Genomic DNA, 25,258 nt, shown 5'->3' with positions numbered 1-25,258 from the left:
ATGTTTGTTATTAGGCTACTGGAAGATTGTCCCTAAAGTACATGAACTCAAGCAAGCCTTCATAAAACAGATACATGGAAAACAAAGCCAAATGGTGGGACTCCAGTGCAGCAGTAAAATTAGAGGCTTTGAAAGCAGACACATCTGAGTTTGAATTCTCTCTCTGCCACTTACTGTGTCACTTTGGCTGAATTATATAAAGCCCCCTGTCCCCCGGTTACCTCACTAGTGAAAAAGGAGAAATAACATTTATCTGCCAGCGCATTAAATAAGGATTAAATGGGATCATGTATGTAAAATGTCTAAGCACAATGTGTGCTATATGGTAGGTGCTCAAAAATAGTTCCCTGAGCCCTTCAGCGGGCTGACAAAGACTGGTTTCTTACAAAGCAGAAGGACTGATTTAAGGCAGAAGAGCTGGAAAGAAGGGACCTGAAACTTCCTGGGGACGACGGCACAAATCAGTGAAGTGAGAAAAGCAGTAGACAGTTAGGAGGCTAGGCTTATAGGCCAGACAAGGGCACAAAAAGCTTGAACTTGGACAGTACCAGAGAGGAAGACTACTTGAGAGGACTTGTGAGAGTGTTAGGGAGCCCCAGCGGGCAGGTCAAACAATATTCACATCTGCTTAACAGAAAGAGTAGTGCTGCCCTCGAAACCAGCAGGGAGGAAGGGTAGCTTGAGTCAAAAATGGTCATTTGAATTCTGGAGATGTTTTCAGGGACCCACGGAATATTAGGGGGGAGTTGCCCAGCTCCAGCTGGACATGTGGTGCTTTAAGCTTGATAGGTTAGCACTCAAGTTCCACTTTGGGAAAGTCAGCTACATATAGGTGAGTTAATACCGTAGCAGAAAATATCCTCAAGAAAGGAAGAAGTGTAGAGAGAGAAAAGAACAAGAAAGCTATAGACCATGTGTATTTAGGTCAGACGCAACAACCCTCTTTATTTTTCAGCTTTAAAGGCAGAGTGCCAAAACTACTGTTTGTAAAAGGTGTTGAAATGCAGTGTGAAAGGGCTCCGCACTCATCTGGTTTCTGGGACATTGGTCAGTTCCCGTTTTCTTACTTAAACAAAAAAACCATTCAGAGAGGGTTTCTTTCTTTTTTCTGGGTCAAGAATAGCAAAAACTAACATTCCCTGTGTGTTTACTTAGTGGCGGGTCCTCCGGTGTGCTGGGCAGGATAATGACCCCAAAAGTGTCCTTGTCCTAATCCCTGGAACCTGTGAATATGTTACCTTACATGGTAAAGGGCAATTAAGGTTGCACACAGAATTAAGGTTGCTCATCAGTTGGCCTTGAGATGGGAAATTATCCTGGTGAGCCTAATGTAATCACAAGCATCCTCATAAGTGGAAGAGGGCTATAGGAGAGTCAGTGTCTGAGTGATGCAATATGAAAAAGACTTGACTGGCCATTGCTAGCTTTGATGATGGCAGGGTGCCATGGGCCAAGAGTTGTAGTTAGAAACCTCGTGAAGCCTCTAGAAACTGGAAAAGGCAAGAAAATGGTTCCTCCCCTAGAGCTTTGAGAAAGGAACACAGGCCTACCCACATATTGACGTTAGCCCAGTGAGATGCATTTTGGACTTCAGACCACCAGAACCATAAGATAATACATTTGTATTGGTTTAAGCCACCCACTTTTTGGTAATTTGTTACAACTGCAACAGGAAACTAATACATCTGGTAAATACTTCACATACTACCCCTGAGGCAGGACCTTTACTATCCCTATTTTATAAAAAATAAAAATGGAGGCTTAGAGAAGTCATACCCTGGTCTGATACCAAAGCCCATGTTCTTAATTACTATTTTCTCCCCCTCCAAATTCTTCCAAAATATCTAGAGAGGAACCTCAAGTCATCATCATCTTTCTTTCTTAGAAAATTCCTCAACATAGTTCTACTTATCAAAGATACTGACACCATGGTATAATGAGACAGGAATGGATTACAATCACACCTAATAAAAATAATATGATTGTCTTCTTGTTAGGATGACTAGTTACTTTGTATCAGTTGCTTTCAACCTAGAATGGAAAAAGGGCCTTGTCACAAGTAACGAATTGCCATTCCTTGAAGCTTAGTATTTATGCTGTTTCAACATAAATAAGAAGTAGGAGATATCCGACTCCAGGTTTTTAGAATGCCCTTGTTCACCACATTAAATCCTAGCTATTCCTGTCCTGGCTCCTCCCCTACAGAAGGTGGTTGGCTCAATTAAAGCAGGTTATTAGGCAAACCTAGGCTGAGTCTTGTTCGAGAAGAAGGAAGAACATCTGGCCTGTACAAATAGACCTCAGACAGAAACCAGATCAGCAATGCCGAAAGCCAGCTGTACCCTATCCTTGTGTTTCAATTCCTATAGCTTTAATTTTGATAAATATTTTTTTTAAAAACAATTTTAGTTTTCAAGTGTAAAATATTAGAGTTTTTTTTTATCTTTAGGAATTATACAGTAAACACTTCTAAAAGCTTGCCTTTCCCAGTGAAATTGTTTTTCCTCACACCCCTTCAGCACAAAGGAATGATTTTGCCCTAGTACGAACTAAAAGTCCCAGGATCTCACCTCCTTCAACTTGTAAGATTTCAAGATATCTAAGCTGAGGAGAGCATTATGTAGTGTCTAACCTATTAACTGATTGTAATCTGATGTGGCTTTTTACCCAGAATGACATCCTGTGCTACCTCAAATCCTTTGTGGAAAGAGATGTGTGAATCATATGCGTACAAGCGTGCACATGCCACACACACACACGCACACATGCTTGTGCACATACATAAGCAGCTTAAATCATTTCTGAAATGCTTCCTTCTCGGGATAACCTTCAGGCATATTACATAAACTTTTTGTAAATGACTCTATGGAAACAAACAAGAAAAACTTATGTAAGAATTATCAAAAGGTAGGCATGTCTTCTATGTTATTGCAAACAGCTGTGTAACCATTTGTTAGTCAGCTGTGTACTGGAAAGGCAGTAAACAGTTCTATTCAATAAAACTCTTTGTGCATCCTCTTCGTCCCACGTTTAGAATCATGCAATCCAACACTTTAGTAAAGCAAATGAGTTTTGTTACTGCATAAATTTCTGCATCTGTCCACAGAAAACAAATGGAAGAGTTCACAAGCAGTGATTTTTAATACTGCAAGTCTTCATAAGAGCAATACCCACAAAATCTCACAAAAAGCTAAAAACCAATATCATATTTAATTTGGAAGATATCAATAATACTGTATATGACAGAAAGGGAAAAGATGGTGGCATCTAAGTGTTGTTTGTAAAATTCACATAAATATGCAGATTTGTCCAATGAATTACATATTTTGTGTTCCTTGTTAAAATATGGTGCTAAAGCACAAACAGGGAACAAGTTTTGTACTCTCTCTCCATTACTAGCAATGGTCTTGTCCTGATATAGCCTTATTTTCCTGTTCTGAAGCTCTTGGCTATTAACAGCCTATGTTTTTCAAATAACTCAGCAGTCCATGAGTGTGGAACACAACAAACCTTATAGGTAGACAATAAATTTGAGAGGGAAAGAGCAAGAATAGGAGTCCAAATATTTTGGTTCTAAAACTAATTAGTTGCATAAACCTTAGATAAGTCTTCTAAATTAAATTTACTAAGATCCCTTCCTGTTCTAACATCTACTTTAGCAATATGATATAATTAATCAAACTAATGAGATAAAATAAAATAGAATAGTTATATTCCATTTGGAATGACCAATGATAATGTCACCACACGGAGTACCAACTTACAAGGGGGTAATTTTTAAGTCAACAGGGAAGAGCTGAAAAACATGTATTGTCAAATTTATGATTGAAAAAGTCATTAAATCACCCATACATATGGTATGCACAGTTTTGTGTATGTACCACATGTAGAGAAATTCTTAAGCACATTAAAGTATGTTTTAAGGAAGAACAAAAGGGAAGTCTATATGCAGATATTTGGATACTCAAACCATATTGCCTTTAAGATAACTATGAAACTCTGGTGGTGAATGGGGTATGGATGGGGGATTACAAAGTGTTTCTGTTTGCTTACTGGTATACTCTGCTTTTTACTTCTGTTATTCATATTAAGCTCTATAATTATGGTAGATTTATTTATTGTGAGGTTTAGGGGATAATAATGGAGGCACATTCTATTCTTTATAATGAGGTTTGGGTCTGAAGTCGCTGGATAAGTTCAAGGTGATATGATTCCACTGCAGCTACAGTGGTAGACATGTCTAGGGATATCATTCGAGTCCACATTTTTCCCTTGTTGAAGAGGTGGGCCCATGTTGGGATATGGTTCTCCATGACCCCTTCCTTGAACTGACGGGATGATGGGGTCTCACCTGACAGCTGACTCAAAGGCTGCTCTTCCAAGGCAGACAGTCTGGGCAATCAGACATTCTCTCAAATTGGATCCAAGAGATGAATTCTGGAGGTCAAAGGCCATGTAGAGTTATACCCTAACTGAAGTCATAACAACAAAAGCCATGTGCAAGCTACTGGATGAGGAGAGAAACTAGTCTATATACAGGAAAATGGAAAAGACTTGCAGAGAAAGGTGCAAGTCAGAGACTTTGGGGAAGCAGAGAGAGAGAGCCAATCTTGGCTCTAACTTTCTAGGATGGGGTCCTGTCTCCATGAAGCCTGGACTGTGGATGTCGCTGCTTGCCCAATCATTACCATCTCTATCTTTTTTGAGTGTCATTGGGTCACTTTTAATGTCTTGTGACTCGGAGAGCCTTGACTAGAAACAACAATACCACTTAAAGAGCATGAAACACTCTGCTGGAAAATTTATATATTTTTCTTCCTTATCCCTAATACAATGGTGCCAAAGCTGCCATTGGAGGTCTTAGCCCTCACACTAATTCTGTAAATCTGATGGTACTGCATACAGGTGTTGGGGGCATAATGGGTAAGTGGATCTTTCTGATAGTATGGGCTATTTTAATAAAATACAGGATTTTCAACTAATCTTTAAGCACACTGAGGGTGGAACCATGTTTGTGCCTGTATATAACAGGAACTCAAATATCTAGAGTGTGATGGTTAATTTTATGTGTCACCTTGCCTAGGTGATGTGCCCAGTTGTTTAGTCAAACACCAGTCTAGATGTTGCTGTGAAGGTATTTTGTACATGTTAGTAACATTTAAATCAGTGGACTTTAAGTAATTCGAATTACTCCTCACAATGTGGATGGGCCTCATCTAATCAATTGAAGGCCTTAAAAGAAAAGACTGAGGTTTCCTGAAGAAAAAGGAATTAGGCCTCAAGATTGCAACATAGAAACCCTGCCTGGGTTTTCAGTCTGCCTGGCCTGCACTGGCCTGCACTGGCCTGCAGAATTAGGACTCAAGACTGCAGCATCAACTCTTGCCTGAATTTCCAGGCTGCTAGCTTGGCTTACAGATTTTGGACATTCCAGCTCCCACAATCACATGAGCCAATTCTTTAAAATAAACCTCTCTAGATAGACAGAGCTGATAGATTATATATTATTTTATATTATTTATATATAAACAAATATAAAATAAAAATATTATTATATTTTATATAATATTATATATTATATTATTATGTGTATCCTATTGGTTCCGTTTCTCTGGAGAACCCTAACACATAGGGTTTGTTGAGGTTGTTGGGAGTGGGAAAATTTGATTCAGGAGATGCTAAAGAAACAACTGTAATTTCAAATCTGCAGCCAGTCCTTTGTAAAGGTGAGGGTAGAGATCCTAAGTGGATGGCACTTCACTTAGCAGAATATCTTAATGAGTTACTGAAACACAACCATAGGGTCAGAGCCTACACTGAGGTGGGAGAGGGAGAGCTAAATAGCTGTCCAACCTTCCCAGTTTGGGGGAATTCTGGAGAGTTGGAAGCCAGATGGGGGTTATAAAAATACGTTGCAGAATAAAGGTAGAGGGTCCAGAAATGTGTGAAGATGCCAGAGTCTAAGAAAGAAATCTCTGTGATGAGGACTTGTCGATAAATTCCTAGAAACAGTGGCGTCTGATACTGAATTTGATACTGTTCTTTGCAGTAATCACCTTCACCATTTCCCTCCCTCCAACCTCCAAAGAAAGTGTGTCACACTCTTAATGTTGTTTTACTTGTGCTTTGGGAGTCAAAAGGAAGAAAGTGAGGGTTTCTGGCTTGAAGCATTGTGGGCCAGTGAGTGAGGTTTCAGCGAAGAGCAATGATTAGAGGGGATGACGGCAGAGAAGCAAGTTGAAAGTGGCAGAGGTTAAATTGTTTATACTTGGAAGAAAAACGGTTTAGATAGACAGCAGGCTAAGGATTACAAGTCATAGCTGAGAGCAAGAATTAGAAGTAAGATAATCCTGAGTTTCAGTCCTACCCTCACTGTTTACCAAGGGGTGATCTTGGGCAAGCTCTCTCTCTCAGCATCATTTCCTCATTTATAAAATTGGGTACCTTAAAAAAAAAGCTCTTTAAAGTCTTCAAAAAGAGAGTGCCTGTAAAGCACACTGTGGACTAGCCAGGACCTAGAAAAACCTCCAACAATAGATATTATCATCATTAATAAAAGAAGCCAGTAGGTCTTTTAATGTGGTTTGCAAATGCCACTTAATAACTGACATATGTGCTTGGCACTGAGCTGGGAAAGGTTTCCTTTCCCTCTGAAAACCAAGCTTCCTGACTTCACAGCATCCTGGCTTATCCCTTCACCAACAGGGAGTCAGAGTCCTTTTGACCTTTTTTTTTCTGATTCATTTAAAATCAATGTTTGAAAATATATTTAAAGGGTGGTTTGGGTTTTTACGGAAGTGTAATTGTTGGTTTGAGGTCAAGTGTTATGGCATATAATTAGTATACCATATAAGCCTGCTTTTTCAAAAATTTTTCCATTTAATCCCTGCAAGTATTTAGGTTGCTTCTGTTTATTCTTTATTTTTAAAGCAATTTCAAGGAATCTCTTTCCAAGACATCTTAAAGTGCTTTTTATTAAAATTTAAAGTTCTAGTCAAATCTTTATTTTTAGAGGAAATTACATGTTCAATATAAAACATCTCGGCAATACAGAAAAGTAATAAAAATAAAATAATTGCCCATCATAAGCCTATCACCCACAAGGAACCATTATTAAATAATACACACCCTCATACACTGAATACATTTTTAACTACTGATCCTGGAGATATATTGCAGAGGTTTTAATTGACAGTTTTAGCTCAGAAGGATGGTAGTATTATTTACCATATACCATTTTAAAAATATAGAAAAACAGGATGGAAAATGTTAAGGACATTTTTTGTTGCTGCTTCTTCTTTTTTTTTTTGTGAGGAAGATCAGCCCTGAGCTAACATCCATGGCAGTCCTCCTGTTTTTGCTGAGGAAGACTGGCCCTGAGCTAACATCCATGCCTATCTCCCTCCACTTTATGTGGGACGCCGCCACAGCATGGCCTGACAAAGTGTGCATCAGTGAGTGCCCAGGATCCGAACCTGGGCCGCCAGAAGCGGAGCGCACGCACTTAACCGCTACGCCACGGGGCCGGCCCCTGTTCCTTCTTTTACATAGGCAAACTTTATAAAAAGTACTTTACAGTCTATGTTTTTGTACAAAAGCAAATTTGTGGATGAGATAGCATCAAGGCTTTCTGATTCTAGATACAATTTGGGGAAGAATATCAGAGAAAATGCCCATGTTTTCACAGAGGATGCTTGATTTAATGGCATCTTTCTATCTCCTGTGGTGCTTACCAGTATCAGGACCCAACTCCAGTCACATGCAGCTGGAATACAGTGAGAGAGGTCAAGCCAGGAAGGAAAGAACAAAACAAAAGACTGAAGCATACCTTCAAGATACACAGGCTATGAATATTGATAGAGAAATGAGATTTTTTTTCACCTTTAAATTGGCAAAGATGCTTTTAAAGTAATAATACTCTCGTAAAAGTAAGGTCAAGTAGCTTTCTCTTACACTATTGGAGGAAATGTAAATTGGTCCCACCTTGCTAGAAGGTGATTTAATACATTTGAATAAAAAAATCTTAAGAAAGTTCATACCCTTCAGACCCAGTAACTCCAATTCTGGTGATTTACCCGAAATAATGAGAAGCATAGTATAAGAATATTCACTAGGACATCATTTATAAAAGTGAAAAAAACAAAAACTGTTTAACAATACAATAGGGGAATAAGGAACCAGTTAAATACTTAAGAATAGCATACAGTGGACTATTACGCAATCATTAAAATTCATGTTTTTACTGTTAAGTGGAGAAAAAGTAAAATGAACTGTACGATCATCCTAATTTTAAGACAAATAATATTATATACACATACACACACACACACACACACACACAGTCATGTGTTGCTTAACGACAGGATACGTTCTGAGAAATATGTCATTGGGCGATTTTGTCATTGTGTGAACATCATTGCATGTACTTACACAAACCTAGATGGTATAACCTACTGCACATGTAGGCTATATGTTACTAATCTTCTGAGACCACTGTCATATATGTGATCTGTCATTGACTGACAAGTAATTATGCGGCGCATGACTGTATGTGCACATATATACATACATACAAATGTATATAATGTACATCTAACTACTGACTTGGTGAAATATAATATTTCTAAAACTGAGCACCATCTTCTGGCCCCACCCTGAAGGCCAAAATATCCCTCCTCTCTCATTTCAAAAAAAATTTTTTTTTTTTGTGAGGAAGATCAGCCCTGAGCTAACATCCATGCTAATCCTCCTCTTTTTGCTGAGGAAGACCAGCTCTGAGCTAACATCTATTGCTAATCCTCCTCCTTTTTTTTCCCCAAAGCCCCAGTAGATAGTTGTATGTCATAGTTGCACATCCTTCTAGTTGCTGTATGTGGGACGCGGCCTCAGCATGGCGGGAGAAGCGGTACATCAGTGCGTGCCCAGGATCCAAACCCGGGCCGCCAGTAGCAGAGTGTGTGCACTTAACCGCTAAGCCACGGGGCCGGCCCTATCCTTTCAATATTTAGTGAATAGCACCACCATCCACACATTTGCTCATGCCAAAATCCTAAGAATCATTCCTGATTATTTCCTTTCTTTCACTTTCCAAATCCCATTTATCAGCAAGCCCTGTTTCACTACTAAATTTATTTAAAATCTATCTACTTCTTTCTGTCTCTACTGCCAGCATCCTACTCCAAGCCACCATTATCTTTTGCTGATACCATGACAGTGACTCTCTAAATGGTGTCCACTCTTGTCCCTCTTCAATCAATTTGGTCATAGAGAAGATCATGGCATTCCATTTGCATTGGTTTGCTACTGCTGTTGTAATAAATCGCCATGAATTTAGTGGCTTAAAAACAACACAAATTTATTATCTCACAAATTATTACCCAGGTTTTTCAGGTCAGGAGTCCAGGCATGGCTTTGCTGGGTTCTCTGTTCAAGGTCTCACCAGGCTGAAATTAAGGTTTTAGCTGGGGCTGCCATCTCATCTGAGCCTCTTTCAAGTTCATCAGTTGTTGGCAGAATTCCGTTCCTTGCAGTTGTAGGACTGAGGCCTCCAGCAACTAGAGGTCACCCACTATTCCCTGCCACATGGGCTTTCCACGCAGCAGTTTGCTTCTTAGAGCCATTAGGAAAGCATATCTTCTGCTCTGAATCTCTCTGACTTCTTCGGTCTTGGAGCTTTGGATCATCTTTCAAAGGGCTCACTTGATTAGGTCAGGCCCACTTAGGATAATCTCCCGCTGGAATAACCTAAAATCAACTGATTAAGGACCTTAATTACAATTCCAAAAATCTCTTCACCTTTGCCATATAACATAACCTAATTATGTGAGTGAGATGTCTTCGTATTCATATTCATATTCCTGTCCATGCTCAGTGGGAAAGTATTATATATGGAATGTATGCTAGGGGATGAAAATCTTGGCAGCTGTTATGGACTGCATGTTTATGTCTCTCCAGAATTCATATGTTGAAACCCTAATCCCAAAGGGATAGTATAAGGAGGTGGGGCCTTTAGGAGGTCATCAGGCTTAAAGTAGGTCATGAGGGTGGAACTCCCATGATGGTATCAGTATCCTTACAAGGAGATGAAAGGACCAGAGCTCGCTCTCTCGGCCATGTGAGGATACAACAAAAAGACAGCCCTCTGCAAACCAGGAAGTGTGTCTTCATCAGACACCAGACCTGCTGGCACCTTGATATTGGACTTCGCAGCTTCCATAACTGTGAGAAATAAATGTTTGTTGTTTAAGCCATACAGTCTGTGGTATTCTGTTATACCAGCTTGAACTGACTAAGACAGTTAGAATTCTATCTACCATACCTCTCGTCCCATCACATACTTGTCTCTGGAAGATGGTATTTTGTATGATGTATTTTCTTTTTAATACTTTTTGTATTTTCTGAATTTTCTACACTGACTATGTGTAGCATTCTCCCTCTGCAAACAGATCTAGCATCGTGTCATTATTCTACTTAAAATCTTTCAGTGGCTTCTCATTATGTTCTTAGAAAACTCCAAACTCTTAGTGGCCTAGAAGTCCCTGCATGATCTGGCTCCTGCCTGCCTCTCCAGCCTCTATTTCCTTCAGAGGAATTTTTAATTATCTTGCTTTTTGTCCATTTCCCTCTCTACAATGTAAGATTAAAGAAGGCAGAGCCCTCTGTGTCTTTTTCTCCCTTGTATACCAGTACATAGCTCAGTGCCTAGCACCAAGAAGCTGCTTAGTAAATATGTAACGGGATGAACAAATGCTAATAGCAAATGGGCCTTTATAAGATCAGCCCATATGACATGCGCCATATAAGTAAACTTGGAATAATACAGCCAGATATGAGAACGCTTTTTGCAGTCAAGGAACTGACCGTATCATCCATGAAGCAAAGAGTTAGAACTCTCGACAGTGCTAGACTCTCAAGTAACAATCACAAAATAGAGAGGCCTATTGGACTCTTGTTGGTCAGAGCATTCTACTGTTAAAGTTCACAAATCATTGTTATTATTATCCTAAAGCACAAAAGAGAGTACCATCACCACCATCACTGATATGATTGACAAAAAACTTAGCAGCTTCAAAAGTTGATGAGTTCTCGACACTGGAATTGTTCCAAGAGAAGTGAACGGCCACTTGGCAGGAATGTTTGAGAAGGAATCTGAACCTTGGACAAGAGGTTGGAAGAAACTGCTGTTTAGGGCTCATAAGGGTTTAGGAGATCCATAGGCCACATTTGTTTTGTAGATGGGTTTGTCCAGCAGGCAGAATATCTATTTTTAAATTAGTTTGAATATCTTTAGATAGGGCATATGCTCTCTAATTCCCATGGTTTCCACCACTCATATTATTTGCAAATGATGGATATACTCATGTATAGTAGCTGCTTGGCCCTGAACAAGCATTTGGGTTTGCTACTCTTGGACTCTCTAAGGTCTCTTTCAACCTTATAAAGGACAAGGTGATATATTAAGCGAGTTGTTGGGATGGAGGGATATAAACTTTACAGTAAGAATAACCATCACTGTATGACTTGCAAATTCTCTCTCTACTCTTTATCCTTAACATTCTAGCCTACAGCATCTAACTCTCATTACTTAAGCTTGTGGTTCACTTTGAAGATTTTATCTGTTATTAAAATATTAACTTAACCTTTCCCGGTAAGAAACTCGATAACAATCCAATACATCTGTGGACCAAAAGAAAAGAATCTCTTTTTGTTCCTGGTTGAAGAATAAATATGACCCAGTTTTGATATTCAAAGGAAGATAAGTAAAGTAAGAAGTCTCTCTAATCATGTAAATACAGAATTCAGGCTCAGTGTTCTTTTTGATTTCAGACCATTGAGTTACAATTATATTTGATTTTATCAGCGTACATTTTAAACCACTGTGCTGGACTGACTTTGTGTCCTACCACTAATTTCTCTGTTCGAGATGCTGAATTAGTATGTGATAAAGGGGATGCTGACATTTTCTCCTTTCAATAATAAACAGCAACTGGGAAGAAAGAAAAGTATTCATTATGCATGAGAAGGAGGTAACACTATCCTCTCATCTGCCTTTCAGCTAGCTTCCTGAAATGAAATAAGGTCTACTAAGTGAAGCCACTGAACTTGTCTAAAAAGCCCCTCTTTCTCATTTGTTCATAATTTTCTCCAAAACAAAAGCCAATTTTTGTGACAATTTCCCAAGTTTCATCAAATGAAATCTGGAAGAGAATACTTTTTTAAAATTTTTTGCCAATGATGCAAATATATCAGTTTCTGTATAGACTGCCTTGTGCTCACCACCAACAGTCTAGTTTTGATCCGTCACCATACATATGTGCCCCTTTACCCCTTTTGCCCACCCCCCGACCCTCTTACCCTCTGGTAACCACTAATCTGTTCTCTTTATCCATGTGTTTGTTTATACAAGAGAATACTTTATAAAATTGAGGATATGAGAAAAAAAATACTTCTTTTTTTTAGTACAACACAATAAAATTTATTCTAATCCTCTCAGATTAATAAACCTGTACTAATAAATAAATAAATAAAAATAAACCTATACTTGGCATTTATTTAATTGATGTTAGCCAAAGAGTGATCAATAAATACCTGAAAACTTAGTTTTATCACTAAGAAATGAGGTTACTTGGTTTAAGGCCATGGTGCCATTGAGGCAATTAGTACTTAGGCCACTGAATAGTCATAGAACAAACAACTTAGCTTGTTGTTATTACAGAAATAGTCTATTACCTATAAGTGGGGAAAGAGATAAAACAACACTATGTGGCTTGTTAACCAAAAATTTAAGATATTATTAAAGTAATTTATGTTATTAGTTGTACTTGAAGCCCACCTTGCCTATAAACTTTAACTGCCTAAATACCTTTTAAAAGGTATTACATAGAGACTCATATATTTCTTCTGCAGTAACATTATTTAAATACTGAATAACAGGCTTAAATGTTTTAAACTTTTGTGGTATTGGTCAACTTTTTTGAGCCACAGAATATATCATCATCTACATTTTGGTTACAGAGCAAGTAATCAAAGTGATAATTGAAATTTTTTTTTCATAGCTTGTGTTTCAACTGTTTCAGGAGGTTGAATGTGAGACTTTGTAATAGTTGCCTAATAGTGGCTTTAATTTACCACATCTGAACATCCCTTGAAGCACTTGTGATGGCAGTCTTTCACACCAGTACCCCTTGGTGAGTTGATACGTCTTTATTTTTAGTTGTACTATTGTTTTGCTTTCTACATCCAATTAAGTCAGTCCAAAGATACCCTGGGCCTCTCACTAACGCTCGTCTCTGATGGTGGAAATAAGCTGCTATTTTTCTTAGTTAAGTTACAGTTAAGTATTAGTTAAGGTGCTTTCTTCACAATCCCTCAAAGCCTCAGGTGTGGGGTAAAGGGGACATCATAAAGTTGCCTCTGATAATCCTTAGATTCTCCCGTTATGGGATCATGGGGGAGACCTCAGGATAAGCTATCAGAGGCCTTGTGATTCCGCAGTCTGCAGAGTTGTCTCACCCCCATGGCTCCTTGCAAAACAGGAAAGGTTACTTTCCTACCTGTATGTGCTTATGCAAAGAAGTGTTCACACCTGTGTCTTCCTGAGCCACAAAGCGATCAGGAATGGTAAGTCCAAGAACACAGGATGCAGGCAAAAGTTGTCTTGAGGAATAGCTGAAACTAGTGGCAATACTGGAGGATGAGTGAACTTCAGAAGCCATATTGTAAGCTAGATCAATTATGACCCCAGTCAGCCATTAGTGATCCATAATCCAGAACTGATACTAATCCAAATATGATAGCATTTGGTAGGCAATGATATATTCTTCACAAAGTCAGGCTCACTTTAAGGCAGTTATATTTACTTAAAACATGAGGTGCCTCCTGTTAATTTCTGAGGGCAAGATATCCCATACTTGTGAGATTAAATTTTCAAAGACTATATTCAAGGGCAAAATTTATACTAAAATTTCATCCTGAATGTATTCCATCTGGCTTGTGTAAATTTGAATATTAAGCACTTCAAAATTAGCAACAGTTCTGCTCATGAGTTTTGTTTTTATAGATATTTTTATGCTTTCCAAAAATATTAAAAGGCATTAGTTAGAATTACTATACAGCTATGTAAAATGTAGCTTAAAAATAGCTGTCTTTTGAATTTTGCAATTGGTTCACCTAACCCAAAATATTAAATATAAGTCAAAATTAAAATATAACTTCAGATATTCATGACTAATTTTTTGTTTCATGAGATACATTTGTGTTGCCAAGGATGCAATTTCACACATTAATAATAACTGCTTTGTGAACTGTAAATATCACGGACTTGCAGAAAGGCAAACTTGCCTGAATATCTGATTATTTTTAGAAAGTGCTCTAAAATTAGGAGATTAAAAAGCACATACAGTTAAGGACTCAGACACTTAGCATACACATCTGTGAAATCACTAACACCATCATTTATGATAATCTTTTTCTTTGGTCCAAAATTTCTTTATGATTAGATTGAATATTTACATATTTTTGGCACTTGTAGTTGTTGCTTTGTTAAAAAAAAAGTTATGCTTTTAGTTCTTTCCTTTGCTGCATTTCAAATAGTTAAAATTCTATATAAGTAAACTAAGGCACAGAGTAGTAGTTGGAAATTGCTCCTTTCTAGTATACGTCTCTGAATTGCATTTGTTGTTCTGAAAACTCAGTTAAGCAAAATTATCTGCACCTTCTGGTTAATTGAGAGTTCTTCTAAGCTTATATATGAGGATTTAAGTAATTTATGTCCAAATCAGAATGCTTGTTACTCTTCAAGAACTCATAATGAAGCAAAAGACTAAGCAAGAGTAATGGATGAAGAGACTCTTTACTGGACAGGCCCTAGACCCAGGCAATGTCCCTGGCATTAAAAAGAGGGCAAATCTGGGGGCTGGCCCTGTGGCCTAGTGGTTAAGTTTGGCACGCTCTGCTTTGGCGGCCCGAGTTTGATTCCCAGGTGCAGAAGTACACCACTCGTCGACGGCCATGCTGTGGCGGTGACTCACACAGAAAATAGAGGAAGACTGGCACAGATGTTAGCTCAGGGAGAACCTTCTCAGCAAAAAATAAAAGTGCAAATTCTGTAAGGGCACAGATTGTATATAAACAAGAGCTGGTGAGAGGTGGTATGGTTCAATGGAAGAAGCACATGGGCTGATGTCCTGGTTTTGCTACTTCTGTGAGACCCTGGGCTTGAAAGATCACTTGACTTTTCTAAGCGTCTTAGGCCTAAAACAGGCCTCAGGGGTTTGTGAGAACCAAATGAGACAGTGGGGGTCAGAGGAACTTTGTCTACTTAAAGGCCCAAAGGAAACCTTATGTATCAACAATCAGATTTTCAAATTAAGAAAATCTAGTGTATTTTTCTCCCCACTGGAGCCAGCACTCTGCCACTATTATACCTGGAAGAGGTGATCAAGGATAAGAAGTTCCCAAAGTTCTATTTTTACTGTGAGTGAAAAATGAAAATAACTGGGCAATGTTGGTACATCCTGAGCCAAACTTATATATGGCAGGTGAACTGGACTACGGTGCAATGATCTCTACTATCTCCCTTTGAGTTAATGATGTTTACTGCTAATTGCTCTGAAAAGGAAGTTGCAGCCATCCAGATGAAGACGACAGTTGTGGACATTTTCCACCCACATGCCAGATCTATGCTTAGCAAAGAGAAGATGAAGCAGCAGGTAACTCTGAAAGTAGGAATCAAACTCCAGTGAGCAAATTGTGTTTGTTTCCATGGAGTGAATAGAGGACAGTGGGAATGGGACTGAGAAATTGCCAGACATTGGTAAGTAATTATCGAAACTGGAGGGGTTCTAGAGAGGCCCAGAGAAACAGTTACCTTCTCTTCTGTAGTGATAGAGCTGAAACATGGACAGGAAGCATCTGGCAGAATGAAACTGAAGTTGTTAGCAGAAGCAGTGAGCCAGAAGGAGATACCTCATGAGGCATTAAGCCTGCAGAGGAGGCATGCATAAAGTGAGTAAGCTATCATGTTAGAAGGTCAAGAAAAAATCTGAAAAGAGGTGGAGAAAGGCTCATCTTGTCAGATTATGGATTTCACCACATTCAAGCTGCAAGACTCCTCTGGAACAAGTTAAAAAGGTTTAAATGAGGGCTGGGGATCATCACATAGGGCTCTAAAGGGGAAGTGTGGAGACAAATTACAATGACCAAGGGAAAACTACGGAATTCCCTAGACTTCAAAGATTTTGAACGGGAAGTTCTACAACTGCAACCTCCTAGTCTGAACAATTGATTAATCAAGTTTTTTATTTATCAGTTGAAAGACACATATGGACCAGAAACTATGCTAAGCCCTGGGGATACAGTGATGGAGAAGACACAGTCTCTGCTCTCCAGGAGCTCAGAGACAAGGAAACAAGCAATTACAGAAGGAGCAGTTAGTACTACGATAAGGATAAACATAGCATGCTGGGGAAACACAGGAGTTGGGGGCATTGATTTCAGCTTTGGTGAAATGAGAGAAGGCTTGCCAGAGGAAATGATGCCCAAGTAGAGACTGGAAGAATCTTTTGAGGGTAACTAGAGGAGGTGACAGAGAACAGCATGTGCAAAGGTCCAGAGGGAAGAGAGAGCTTAGTGAATGCAGAAAAGGAAGTAGTTCAGTGTAGTTGGAGTGTAGATAGTGAAAGGGAAATTGGCAAGAGATGGCATGGAAAGGTAAGCAGAGACCAGATCATAAAGGGCCTTGTGAATGAGTATTAGAGGTTTGGGGAATGAGGAACCAGAGGAGGGCCATGAGGGGCCACTCAAGGGTACGTAACTTAAGCCAATCTCTAAGCTACATTTTGTCACCTAAAAAAATGGAAATATTTCCATCTGCCTCAATGAGTTATGATGAACATCAAATAAAAATGTACGAGAAGAACTTTGTAAACTATAAAGCTTTATAGAAATATGCTATAATATTATTCCCTTCCCTCACTGGAAAAACACAAAGTACCAAAAACAGGTATTCTTTAAGAGGTTTATTTTGTAGATCTATCTATATTAAATGAATCTTCCTCACTTTGCTTTAAAGATATGTAGTCTATCAGCATACATACCATGTACCAGTTCATCACCACTCAGCTCATACTGCTTTGAGAAATGGAAAAAAAAAAAACAAACCCAGAGTGGGAAACTCAATAAAAAACACTGACCTCCCTTCTGCAGGTCATTGCTCAAAAGTCACGTGAGGCCCACTCTGACTCTCTTATTTAAAAATACAATGTGCACACTCCCATCCTCAGTCCCTCTTAGCCTGCTCTACTTTGACTTTTCCCATTGCCTTACTTCCTTCTAACATACTAGGATATTGATTATTTATTAGTTCTGGCATACGAGCTCCTGGAGGGCAGGGATCTTTATCTGTTTTGTTAACTGATGGATTCCTTGTACTTAGACGGGTGCTTGGCACTAGTAGGTGCTCAATAAATATTTATTGAGCTAATTGAATAACTAGATGGAAGGGAAGTTCAATAGAAATTTTTGCTAAAATTTATATTTTTAAAATAATATATGGTAAATTGAAATTAAAAAATTAAGAAGAAAAAATGTTTGGAAGGCATTTCCAAAAATCTAAAGGCTTATTCAACACTTCCTTTGACAAGGATTCCTATTAACTAGTCTCCTCTGACTTGAATCTCTTAGTAACCTATAGTTAGACATGCCACAGACCCAATTTCCACAAATACTCATGTGCAGTAAATTCTAATTTCAGCAAGTTATAGAGAATTTGAATACTGCTCTAGGAGTTTTATTTGCCACTTTCATTAGATATGCCTTGTTCCTATTATGCCTGTGGGCTCGTTTACAAGCAAGGAGGAAAAGGCCACTTCCACCATTACTGAATGCTGGTAAAAGTGACACAAAAACAAGATAAATACCGTCTTTCTTACTTTTTTCCCCTAGAAGGTACAGTTCTGGCATTCTTAAGGGAAAATGATGCTTCTGCTTGAACAGAGAATGTAATAATGTGACTGGTTGTTAATAAAGCAAAAAGCGAGTTCTGTGCATGATCCTTTTTCAGAGTCCAGGGACCAGAGGTCTATTATCATTTTAAAACAAGGGTTGCAAATCGGTGGTCCACAGCCCACATCTGCCTCCATACAGAAGAGTGTGAAATTTTGCCTATAACTTCCAAAAACTTTTGTGAAATAATTGCCAACACTTAAAGAACAGGAGGCTTTTCATAAAAATCCAGAATGCCAACCTCACTGAAAAATCTGGCAGCAATGAGCAGGCATTTCTGCAGAATGACGGCTTACTGGAGCTAAACAGGAGCTGCCTGTTTGACCAGGCAGGTGCTTTCCAGTTCCAGAATCTCCCCCTGGCCACTTTCCCTCCCGTGTAGCACTTGCCCCTGCTGGCACAAGGGACTGTGTAAAGATTGAGCACCTTTTGATGGAGGAGAGGCCAGTTCTGGTTCATTTGTGCCCATTCTGCTGTTTTCGTTCCACGGTCCATTCTGACTCTCAGCAGCAATATGAATCAGTCCATTTTTACCAGTGTCCTTGGGCTCCGAATTCCATGCCTTGTATCACCCCTGACTGGCATCCTCTTATATTTTAGGTGCCAATGATTTTTGGTCTCTTTAACAAAACTCGATCTTAGAAGAGATTTTGAACTCATTCACACTGAAGGCAGAAAGACAGATGAGAACTTCAAGCCTCCAAACAGGAGCTATAACTCAAATAAATAATAAAGTTCTTGAAATAAACAAGTAAGCAGTAGTTAGGGGTGAGGGTGTGGAAGAGGTTTCTAAGGCATCTGTGAAGGTCCAACACCATTCCTCCATTCTTGTGTGTAACAAAGAGGACCCCCAGCTTTGCTGGTTTCAGGACCACTTTCAAAAACTGCCAGAGGAACTGGATGATGAATTAATTTAAAAGATGATGAGACTTTTCACAGTAATATTGGTGCTGACATATACCCCTGTTAAGGATTCACTTTATTGGGAACAAAGAAGAAACCAGCCCTCAAAATAGACAGAGCCACATGTCCTATAAACTGCCAACTAGAAAAAAAACTAAAGCCTCAACAATCTAATAGACATGTTTTACTTGCCCTGTTTGAGACTGAGATATGGTGGTTATTCAGTGGGGCTTGGTAGGACCCTCAACTTCATTCCTTTCTGCATATTGTCTGGGCAAACAATCAAAGCAGACTCTAAACCTTGTGTTTGTGGTCTTATTTTCTACAACTGGACTTGGTTAATCAGAATCAATTAAACCAGGTCGATCAAGTACCTACTATGTATATGCTCCCGTTTTAGGTCTACGTGCTGTTTGGGATGCAAAGATGAGTGAAATCAATTCTGGGCCCACTCCTCTACACGGCAACTTTATGTGAATAAGACAAGAAAAGAACTCCTCTTGGTGGATGCAGCCCTGTGTTATGGGGCTCGGTTTGGCGAGCAGAGCTCGGATTGGATTTCAGCCACAAATCACAGGCTTGGTTTGGTAGCCTGGTGAAGGAGTCAACATGCACACTCATAAATAGTGGCTCTGCAGGTCCTAGTCCTTGATTTCAAGATTAGAATCTAACAGTGAATGAGGCAAGTACTTAATGAATATCCCAGGGCAGATGTCAACACAGGAAAGCTATGCTTGAAATGCCACAGAGTTCAAAGGATGGAATTATTATACAGTTGAGGGATCAGGAAAAGCTTCACAAAAGAAATCTTAAAAGAGAGGTTGCAATGGAAAGGAGGAGAGGGCTCAAGGGAGGGATTCTAGAGAGGAAAACACCGGAAAAAGGATAAGGGCAGGGGAAGGTCGGGGCACATTTAGGAAACATGATGTGGCTCAGTATTGTTAGGGTTTACGTAATGTTTATATAAATGGTGGAAAAGGGTGGTAAGGCTTTAAACAGTACATTGGGTCCATGATGTGGAAGGCACTGAATGCCAAGCTGAGGATTCTACTTTTAATTCAGTAGCCACTGTCTCAAGTGTTCTTGAGCAGGAGCTAGTGATAAAGATAACAGCTAACAGTTATTTAAACTTATTGTGTGCCAGGCATTTTGCTACGTTCTTGGCAGGCATTATCTCATTTAACTCTCACGACAATCCTATCAAATGTGTACTGTTATTATCTCTATTTTAAAAATTAGGAAGCTGAGCTGAGAAAGGTTAATGTTCCCATGGCTGTGTAGGCTAATAAATGATAGAGCCAGAGTCAAGCCCTTTTATGATTCCAAAGTCCCTAAACATGAGTGTTCTTCTCATTTGACAAGTCAGAGCGATGTTTTGGCACTAGTGCGTAAAATGAATGGAAACGGAGAACAGGCTAGAAAGACTACTGCGGTGTTCAGGTGGGAGGCAGTGAAGAAGGAAAAGAGAAAGCTAATCCGACTGACATTTCAGAGGAAGACTATTTCAGACTTAGTAACTGGCTGTTCAGGAAAGAGAGTATTGATAATATAGGTTTTAAAGTGAGTTTTAAAGCAGATCAGTAGTGCTAGAGATAAAAGTCTGAAAAAGGTAGAAACAGGTTTCCAGGGACAGTTGAGATAGAGGGGCCCGAGGGATGTTCAGGTAAGGATATTCAGGAGGCCTGATGGCTGGAGCACTGGCAGCCATGTTGAAGACAGAAGGATGGCAGAACAGAAAGAGCCGGTTGATGTGATGGAACCTGAGCTGCCTGTCTCTGGTCATTTCGCACGAGTATAAAGGCTTAATTTGTCTAAATACTGTAGCTGGCTCTCTGTTACCACCAGCTAAACATAATTCCTTTCTTGTACAGATTATATATATTTTTTTTTTCACTAAAATAATGGAAAATTCAGTTCTGATTGGCCTAATTGTTTTCATTGATATACACAATTTATGGAAACAAGGTTGAGGATTCTTTATCATGCCACTATAGTACTGCTGCTGCATTCGTGGAACAAAGCGGTTTTGTCCTCTCCTAAAATACTGTTCTAGATAAAGTTGATGTAAAGAAGGCAAGAAGCTTTAGAACAATTTACTCCAAGTTTGTGGAAGGAGGAAATTTTTCAACTAAAGGGATATCAGAAGTATTTAAAAATAAAAATACCACATTTTATTGCTGGGAAGAAACCTTAGGAATAAAAAAAGGCTTTATATTTACAAACATGGGAGTTGGTCTTCATATTTTTCTAAAAAGAGGTATCAAAAGAAATCTATTGCTAACATGATGTGAGATTCTAGATTTTGTAAGGATCAAGCTAAAGACATGGCGATTTAGCTGGCCACAAATCCAACCACCCCCTAAAGGGGTCACATGAGGAAGAAAAGCAGAGGGGGCCTCCAGCTGCATTTGATGGCTTAACATGTGATTAAGAGGTCACTGTTCCATTGTCAGATGAGATTTAGAGGACCTGCCCAGTGCTGGAAGCCACCCTGTGAGGGGGACATTGACAAAGAACATCAGAAAGCTCTGGTGAGCAAAAGGGCTGGAGAACTAGGAATGTTAGGCCTCCAGAGGAGGAGGTCCAGGTGGGACAGAAGTTACCAGACCCCTAACTAGTTGCCCTTTACTAACTCTTGTCCTCCTTAAATCTGTTTTCCTTCCAACATCCAGTGTGAGCTCCTTATATCAGGAATAAGGTTACTCTTCTGATTAAAATTCTCCAATGGCTTCCTTTTGTAATTTAAAATAAAATCCACGCTCCTCAGTATGACCTGGCCTCTGGGACTTTCCTTGCATGCTCCTCTAACACAGCCACCTTGACATGCCAAACTCACTTCCACTTCTGAGCCTTTGCACATGCTGTTCCTTCAGCCCAGCTTGCTTTCCTCTAGATCTTGAAAAGCTTGGTTTCTCCTCTTCCTTTCAGTGTCATCTCCCCAGAGAAGCCTTCCCACAACACTCCTAGAGTCAGAAGTGGTTTTGTTTCAAAGCTTGGTTTTACCTCTTAGGGTCATTCTGGCTTTGCCTCAGTATCTTCATCTGTAAAGTGAAATAGCTACTTGAGACTTGCTGTGAGAATCAAATGAAGCAAATCACAGAAAGCACTTTGAATAGTGCCTTTCATGTTATGTTCTCATAAGGTCCCATAAATATTAGTTAGCATCATTACTATTTAATGCATCTATCATAACCTTAAATTATTCTATTTATTGATATTTTCCTGACTTATTGGCTATTTACTCACATAAGAATACGAGTTCTATCAGTGCAGAGATCTTGGTTTTTACTTCTCCATCCTGAGTGCTTCTAACAGTACCAGCCCCATAGTAGGCACCCGATAAATAATTTGTTGACTTTTAATTTAATAGGAGAGAGACAATATGGCAGAGCGGGAAGAAGTGATTCTTCAATAGTATAATCCTGAATCTTCCCCCATCCAAGTCACCTTGGTCACTTTCGGCCTCAGTTTCCTATTTAGTATGATTCTACAATATGGGTTACAGAGTTGTTAATTTTAAAAGGGAGGAGTTGTGAAAAATTAAAATTACGTATCAAGCAGCAGGGGGCAGCAGTGTGTCAAAAATGCATCTGCAGCTCTAAGGCCTAGATGTCCTCTCATTTCCCTGTAACTAAATAACTTGTATTTAAATATTCCATCAAATCATTATATATCCTGTGAGATAAGGAAAGAACCCATATCTTCAAATGAATGGTGTGTAAACTGTCTTTTCTTTCTGTAAAAATGGAGTTTTCAATTCAAGGATCAAGGAAAACTCATTCTTGCCTGATTTTATTTCCAAGTGGGAAGCAGTTAGTCCTGGGACCCACGAGAACTGGATTTAAGGATTGTGGTGGTGGTGGTAGTGATATTTCCAGTTTCACCGTTGACTAGCTGTATGACCTTGGGAATGTTGGAGATAAGTAGCAAAAGGTAACTTATCTGTAGTAATACTATTTAATTCTCAGACCAACCCTAGGAGTTAGATATTAAAACATCAAACAATGAGAGATTAAGTAAATCTGCCTAAAATCATGCAGCTGAGATATACAAGCCTTGATAGGAAGCTTTTAACTATTATGTCATATTATAAGAAAGTGCTTGGTTTAAAACTATATGAAGGACTATACGAATTTCTTGCAAATAAATGAAAACTAAAGAGCAGGGACTATTTTCCTCCCTGCTTGAAAAATTAGATCATTAAATAACAGGTTCAGTATTCAGTTAACCCAATATCTGGCAGACCCACGAAAAGTAACTCAAGACAGCTTTGGAGTGTTTTTGAGACAGACTGAATTTCCACGCCATCATCCTGCTTTCTTTTGTTTGCTTGTTTATATTTAGAACATGGTTCAGCTGGCCTTGTCTTCATGGGCCTATCATTTTGAGTAATCTTATCTAAATCTGTATCTTTCCCTTCTCTAGTCTCAGGCATTTTAGTACCTTTCTTGTTTTGTTTTGTTTTGTTTTTTTCTTTTCCCCAGCTCAAAAATAATAGTAATACTCATCAGTTCAAATATTAACATTTCCATCTATAAAAGCCATAAGAAAGGGAAACACATGCCAATAAGAAAGGGAAAACAAGTAGGGAGGGGATATAGAGAGGTTTCAAGAAGAGAGGGAGAAAAGCCAGGCTGTAGAGTTTAAGTGGTCACGGGAGTGGCCACATAGGTGCATCCACTGAGGATTACACATCGACCTATTTGGACTTCTACAAGAGATTTAGCCTATTCTTTAAGAACAGTCTTTATTCAAAGTCTATGTTAAAAGAACAACCATAATTAAAGTTCCTTTGTATTTTCAAATATAACTATACAGTCATGATAAGCAGGCTTCCCAAAGATAGTCATGACTGAGAACTTCAAGTGGACCTATATTGCTGCCTGGCCTTTGTACTATATTTTCCTAGTTATTCACTCTCCCACTCTCCTAGATGATTTCACGCCATTTCTTTTTTCCTAATAGTCCTAATAAACTCTTCCTCCATCTGAATTTTTGGTTGATGATCGTGCTACCTAATTTACTGAAGAAAGTGAAGCACTCAGAGGAGGACTTCCACAGACTCTCAGTACCACACTGACCCACCTACCAGCATCTGCACCCACCCGCTCAACCTCTCATCCGCTCGTATTTTAAGCTGGTTTATCCCCCTCTTCTCTTCCCTATTCAAAGACAAACCTTCTGAAACTTTCCACTACCCTCTACGTTGTCAAATTTTCCCCTCTATTGGATACTCTCATTCACATAAAAATATGGTGTCATTTCGCCCATCTTAAAAAAGCCTTCCCTTGACCCAATTTACTCCACGGATGAGCATTCCCTCTGCTGCTCCACTACGCAGAAAAACTCCTTGAAATTTTCTGTATTTGCCATTTCTAATTCCTTTCTTCCCATGCTCTCTCTTAAATCCATTCCAGTTGGGCTTGCAGGCACACCACTGCACTGCTGTTCAAGTTATCAATGACCTCCACCTTGACAAAACTAATGGTCATTTCAGTTCTCATTCAACACGTTGACCTCTACCTCCTCCTCCATACGCTTTCTTCATTGGCTTCCAGGACATCACAGTGTCCTGGTTTTCCTCCTACTGCACTGCTTGCTCCTTTGGTCTCTTTGCCAGATCTTCTCCCCAACACTGGAGACACCTAGGCCTCAGTTCTTGGTCATCTATTGATGCTTACTCTTTTGGTGAGCTCATCCATGGTTTTTGTTTTCATCCAAATGTTGCAAACTCTGAAATTAATATTTCCAGCACAGATTTTTCCCCCTAAACTCCAGATTCATATAGCCAACGTGCTATTCTCCACTGGATGCCTAGTTAACGTCTCAAACTTAACATGTTCAGAAATAAGCTCATGAATTCCCTGCAAACCTGCTCCACTCTCATCTTGCCCACTTTACATGAGGGAAAATTCACTCATTTGCTCAGAACAAAAACCTTCGAGGAATACTTGACTCCTCATTTTGTTTGCTTTTACTTTCTCTCTACTCTCTCACACCCCACATCCTATCCATCAGGAAAATCTGTTGGCTCTACACTTAAAATATAAACAGAATGTGACCATTTCTCACTACCTCCATCCCTACCATCTTGGTCTGAACTACCATCATTTCTCACCTGAATCACAGCAATAACTTCCTAACTGGTCCCTCTGCTTCCACCCTTATGGTCCAACAGTCTATTCTTTATATTCCAGTTAGAATGAGTCTTATGAAATGTAAGTCAGATCTTGTCACTTTGCTCAAAATCCCTCATCACTCTTCATTTCACTCCAAGTAAGAGGTGTAGTCCTATAATCCAGAATAAAAGCTTCTAGGATGCCATATGATCTGGCCTCCATTATCTCTCCAA

At 39.2% G+C, this 25,258-nt stretch overlaps 1 protein-coding gene across 4 annotated transcripts in view; it reads right to left on the bottom strand.

Annotated features, from left to right (window-relative positions):
* OXR1 (oxidation resistance 1) overlaps positions 1-25,258 on the bottom strand; it is a 437,591-nt gene that overhangs the window by 133,080 nt on the left and 279,253 nt on the right. The window lies entirely within an intron of this gene.

This window comes from Diceros bicornis, chromosome 21, assembly GCF_020826845.1.
Source record: "Diceros bicornis minor isolate mBicDic1 chromosome 21, mDicBic1.mat.cur, whole genome shotgun sequence".
NCBI classification, from domain to species: domain Eukaryota; kingdom Metazoa; phylum Chordata; class Mammalia; order Perissodactyla; family Rhinocerotidae; genus Diceros; species Diceros bicornis.
The sequence above is the reverse complement of the archived record's forward strand: the minus strand, read 5'-3'. Positions and strand labels throughout refer to the sequence as shown.